This window comes from Choloepus didactylus, chromosome 6 (assembly GCF_015220235.1).
Source record: "Choloepus didactylus isolate mChoDid1 chromosome 6, mChoDid1.pri, whole genome shotgun sequence".
NCBI classification, from domain to species: Eukaryota; Metazoa; Chordata; class Mammalia; order Pilosa; family Megalonychidae; genus Choloepus; species Choloepus didactylus.
In genome coordinates, this window is record NC_051312.1 from 80779123 (window position 1) to 80785432 (window position 6310).

The following is a 6310-nucleotide window of genomic DNA, read 5'->3' on the forward strand; positions in this document are numbered from 1 at the left end:
TTTGGGGCAGTGTACCTGGCATCCATTATATATGAAAAATTAAGTGGTTCCAGGTTAGAGTATACTGGGGCTTTTGAGCAAGGACATATATTTGGTTAGTTTGACAATAATATGGATGAGAAAGAATGGAAGGGCAATTAAAAAGGGGGTCAGGTTAGATGCAAATGGACAGGTAAATGATAGTGGTAAAGGAGTGTGAATACTTTGTTACATATTAATTTCCACCAGAGGCTGTCTTCTGGAGACAAAAGACATGGAAGAGACAAAGTGACTTGAAACCTTGATACAGCTAGTCTCTCTTACCAACAACCCCATTGCTGGCACATGTGCTCCTGAATAGCATAACCAACATGGAGGCAATGCAAGGGTCCCTAGAGCATAGGCTGCAATTTAACAAGCCTGACACAGCTCCACCTGCTGGCAAATGCCAAACTGCCATTAGCCAAGATGAACACTGAGCTCCTGAAATGGTACCAGCCCTCAAGGAGAAAAACAGGATATCTAGTGGTAACAAGTTGATGACGTTGCTCCAGCCTAGGACTCCTCTTGAGTATCAACAAACTCCAGAAGATTCTGGAGCATCATCTGAGGCCATAAGTGAGAATAAAGCAAGCTCATCTTCTCTCTAGATGCAATACAGCTGCCTTGCCTTCATTTCACTGATATTATTTCCAGGTGGACACTTTAATTAATCTCCTGGCCCACTATTGTCCATCCCTGAGTCTGCATCTCAGGCAATACAAACTGTGACAAGGACAAGTAATGAAAAAAAACAAAAAAAACAAAAAAAAAACTCCAAAACAAAATAATTGTACAGTATAAGTAAGTAAAAGAAAACACATAATTTTTGGATGAAGAAAAAACATTATTTTGGTGTTTTGAAAAAAATGGAATTCTGCTTTTGATAGTTTATTCATACTTGACTTTACATATCTCACAGGCCAATGAAAAAGGAGATAGTTATTTATATAGCAAGGAAAGCAAATATTTCTTGGTTTTGAGATCTAAAATAAAGAATATTGGATGGCATTTCATAGATGTGATGCATCTCTTAGTAAAAGAAAATGTGGAGTAGAATTCTAGTTAATAACATTTTAAGCATATTGATAAGAAAATGGTTTGACTCTGACTTATATTATTCTGTATACAAAAACATTGTCTGATGTTATAGCCTACAAAAAAGAAATAAAAAACCAAAACTGTTTTCATCAAAATTTAACTCTTTCATCTTTTATACTTATTTCTAAATAGAATTTGTTTTCATTTTTTTGTTTTAATAAGTAATTGACAGAGAATAGGTCTAATCGATTTTACGTTGTTGAAAACCTAAAGTATCAGGTTCATAAATGCCTCTTAATGTATGCATACCTATGGATTTGGGTAAGGAAATTAGGATTCATGATTCTCTAATGTATATTGATTAGTTTAAGTAAAAAATTATCTACATCAGTTAAGTATTGATCTATGCATGAAGGTGTTTCTAAAAATCACTAGTAAAGTAGAAAAAATTTTTGGTTTTTTAATATAGAGCAAAATAAGTAGTGAAGGAGAACTTTTCAAAGAATATGAAATGTGAAATGAAATTGGAATGATAAAACCTGAACCCTATATGTCTAGCACAGAGAGAGAAAATCTTAGCTGGGAATATTATTATAGGTGTTGGCATAATGAAGGTGATTTGAGTAGTCTTGTGAATAGATGAAATTACTCACAAGTTTGCATTGTTTGAAGGTAAATATTACCTGATTTACAACTTAATGAAGCAGCAAAATCTGAAGGTGTTCACTAGAAGAAGGGAAGAAGTAGGGACCCAAATGGTGAATAGTCTAAATTATTATTGGTGATCTATTAATGAGCTGCTGAAAATTAGCTGACACTGATCTACCTTCTGAATAAATCACTTCTCTTCATTTCTCAGGGGAAATTATAGAAAGAGAAACTTGCCTTTTCATCTTTATTTCTTATTCTTAGTCTACCTCAAATCCAGTGGGCATAAACCCAATGACTGAAACTATTTTTCATAAATTTGTTTATCTCTCAACATTGCATCAACTACATTTGAGTTGACTAAATATATGAACAAAAATGCTGGAAACCATGAGCGGACAATATCATATACAAAGATAGCATGTGCATAATTTTTCCTAAAACTTATTCACTGTCATGATAAAGGATATACCAACTCAACCCATGTTTTTGGAAAAATGTAAAGGCTGTGTCATCTCTACTGCTTTTATTATTTTTGTCCACACAAGAGCATACAGCATGATTCCTCACACATAGGAGGCATAAAAAACAACAACAACAACAACAAAACTCCTTTTGAATGGAGGAATGAAGAAGAAGTAATGGAGAAAGAAATAAAGGGAGAAATGGAGGAAACCGTTTGGAAAGAGCTTAACATACTAGGGACAGAAATGTCCATTAAGATTTGTCACTCTCAGAATATTTCTGACTTCACTAAATCCATGTCATAAAAATAAAAATGGGAAGAGTAATATTGCAGTAGACCAAAAGGCAAACACTCTATGTCATAAAGGGGCTTTAGGGAAATAGAATTCTTTCAAGAAATACCAGAAGGAAAGAAGAATTAAGCAAGTTATTTATTTGAAGAAAACTGAACTTGCATAGGCAGAGGTCTGTGCAAAGAAAAGAAAACTTGTGTGCATGAATTTCTATGTATTTAGCCTGTAGGGAAGGACAAAAGTAGAGAGTGAGGAGATTTCTGCAAGTGTGGGAATTATTGCAGGGATTTTAGTTTTACGGATGAACCCAAGAGGGATAATTTAAACTCTGCTGTGCCCTAGAGGGTCTTGGCTAGTGGCTGGAAAAGTCCTTCATTCTGAGCTCATAACTCCTCCTCCATCTCCACACTATCATTATGAAACATAAAAACTGGTGTTAGCAGCCTTGGCCTCCAAATTAAGCTAAATAAATACCTATTTTTTCCAAGATTCCCAGAGACATTGTATGAGTTTTGTTGGAGGATCAACACTCAAACCTGATTGAGATACCTGTGAAGGAGTATTTGGATTGCAGAGTGTGAAGTACTATTTCAGAAGATGTACAGAGTTTGGTTTTGGCAGATGATCCCACCACCAAATGACTTTGAATTCACTGCATTAATTGAATAATCTGTAGATAGCAGAGATAGTAAGAGAAGTCATTGCAGAACACAAAAAGTGTGAGTATGATTCTGGGAACCCAAGAGCAGAAAAGAGGTGATGAGTGGGACATATGTGACAATGGACAATATCATTCATGAATCTAGTAAGAGAAAAAATAGCTCCCAACACACATTAAGGAGTGAGCCTCATTATGCTAAAGGTCACCCAATCCCACTAAACTGGTTCTCACTGCTAAATTGCTTATATAATTTCCCATCTGCTAACAAACTACATGAACATTCAGATGAATCTCACATCACTGCAGCTTCCTCTGGAATGTGTCAGGCACTATGGCTACTCTCGGAGGATGCCTGTTCCAATAGCAAATAATTTTGGAGAAGAATCACTTTGTCCCTCTTAGAAAGAGTCAATGATTTGTAGATGCAGGAGTCATATAACTAATCATAGAAGCAAGACTGTGGAAATCAGAGTATTTAGTTCACTGATGATCCTGAATGCAAGCTGGTGGTTAAAGCCTTCCAAAGACAATAGAGCCACTACTGACTTAATCCTGTCACTTGCTATTTAGTAGCACAAACCAAAATGCTTACTTTATATTGCTTGGGAATATGTACTTAGCTATTTAACTAAGTACATATTTTAAAAGTTGATTTTAAAACAACTTTATTGAGGGTCTAAGAATGAAATAACCTGACTGTACTCTACAGTGCCTGAACCATTGTGTAATGTATAGTTTTCAGATTTCTAGACTCAGATGTATAATATTAAAAATTGATGATTTTTTTCAGAGGTAAACTCTCAGAGAAGACATTAGGAGTCAAGGTTTTTAAAATTCAGTCATAAGTAAAATTGAGAAGTTATTCATTGTCCTACATTTAGTCTGTATTCCTCTCATCAATAATTTCTAATATGCCAGATGGTGTATTTTGAATAGTTCTATATTTGAATCCTTTTAAGTAACTTTCATTTTTACCCATGTACTTTCTTGAATTTGCTATGGCCACCCTCACAAAATGATCCACTCTCTAAAGTACCTGTATTCATTAAAACTGATGAGCATAATTTAGCCAAATCTTAAGCTAATTGTAGCAGTGAAGTTGAACCCTAGAAACAGGTGTCTATTCTGGCTTGCTTACTCATTTCTCTAGCTTTCTCCAAAAATGTGTCCTCTCGGCCTATGCATTGCTGCTGCCGATTCTCTAGCCATTTGGAGGTTATTTCTCCCTATTCATCTTGTAATGTAAATGTATTATTGTTTGCTATTTTAAGCACACAGTTAGTTATAAGGATGTCAGCTGTAAGAAATGAAGGAAAAACAGCATAGAGTTTTTCTAGAAATTTGAAAAACAGCAGGGAATTTGAGCCCTGCTCATCAAAATGTATAAATTTGAGTTAATTTTTCTAAAGACCCTTCTGTCACATTCTTTTCAAAGGGCAGACAAACATACACAGATGCAGATGATACAGAAAGATATAGACATAGAGGTAGATCTAGTAATATCTGACAACCTTGGGAATGAGTTTGGGAACTTGCCTGTCCAAATTGACAACTGATGAGTAAAAGACAATTGAGAAAAACAGATTACGACAGGAGTAGACGGAATGTGGGCGAACTATGGAGAGACCCAACGAACTCTTTTAAAAATACAATTTCCAAGCAAAATTAACAACTGTGATTTTTTTTAAACAGGTCTGGAAGGGAATTCATGGTCAGGTAAGAAGTTTGTTGCCCTACCCAGGTGAATTGCTGGTTCTAAGGGTGGTCTACCTGCCATAAATAAAGCATTTTACTATGACACAGTGAGTGCGGATGACTCCACTGAAAGCAATGATGTCTTTAGTGATTTGCATTTTTCCACCTATACTATGAGTAAGCAGGATAATGTGATCTTAAAATTGTACCAAAATCAGACAGACACAATATGCTGAGTTTGGATAAAAATAGAAAAGAGAAGAGACGTCAGTGCTGATGGAAAAATTTCTTTTGCTGCAGTAGGATCACCAAGGGAACTATGACCATTTCCAACATTACAGTCTTTATGCCTTCTGTATTGACACTAGTAGGGATACCAGGACTAGAGCCTGTGCAATGCTGGATTGGGATTCCATTCTGTGCCATGTACCTCATTGCTATGGTTGGAAATTCATTGCTTCTGTTCATTATCAAATCTGAGAGCAGCCTGCATGAGCCCATGTACATCTTCCTAGGTATGCTAGGAGCCACAGATATTGCCCTTGGTAGCAGTATAATGCCCAAGATGCTCGGAATCTTCTGGTTCCACATGCCAGAGATCTATTTTGATTCCTGTTTGCTCCAGATGTGGCTGATACACACATTTCAGTGCATAGAGTCAGGTATCCTGGTGGCCATGGCCCTGGACCGTTATGTTCCCATCTGTTATCCACTGAGATATGCCACTGTCTTCACCCGCCAGGTGGTTACCCAAATAGGAGCTGTAGTAACTCTCAGGGCTGCCATTCTTGTAGCCCCATGCCCCATACTGATAAAGTGTTGGCTTCAATTTTATCACACAACAGTCATCTCCCACTCTTATTGTGAGCATATGGCCATTGTGAAACTAGCTGTAGGAAATGTCCAGGTTAACAAGATCTATGGTTTGTTTGTGGCCTTCAGTGTTTCAGGGTTTGACCTGATATTCATCACCCTGTCCTATGTCCAGATATTTATCACAGTTTTCCATTTGCCCCAGAAGGAAGCTAAATTTAAGGCATTCAATACCTGAATTGCTCACATCTGTGTTTTCCTTGAATTCTACCTTCTAGCCTTCTCCTTCTTCACACATAGGTTTGGCTCTCATATTCCCCCTTATATCCACATCCTCTTTTCTAGCATTTATTTGTTGTTCCCTCCATTGCTCAATCCACTTGTCTATGGTATAAAGACCAAGGAGATCCGCATTCACATGGGCAAAATGATCTGTGCATTGAATCCTTCTTGAATAATACCTTTAGTTATTCTTCTTGTGAACAATATCCATCTTTCCAAATAAAAGAAACATCAAATTATTTGAGGTGCTTGAATGTTCCATTTAATTTTTCTTCAAATTTCCTGGCACAATAGCTTGTTTCCAGATCAGCATATCCCATGATAGCTGTCCCTCAGTAGACTTTGATGCTTCCTGGATAATGAAAGTCCGAAAGGTAGAGAGAGCAAATAATGA

The 6310-nt window shown here is 36.6% G+C and overlaps 1 pseudogene; it reads left to right on the plus strand.

Moving 5' to 3' along the window:
- The first annotated feature begins 5140 nt into the window (after positions 1 to 5140).
- On the plus strand, positions 5141 to 6088 carry LOC119537830 (annotated as a pseudogene).
- Positions 6089 to 6310: the final 222 nt, after the last annotated feature.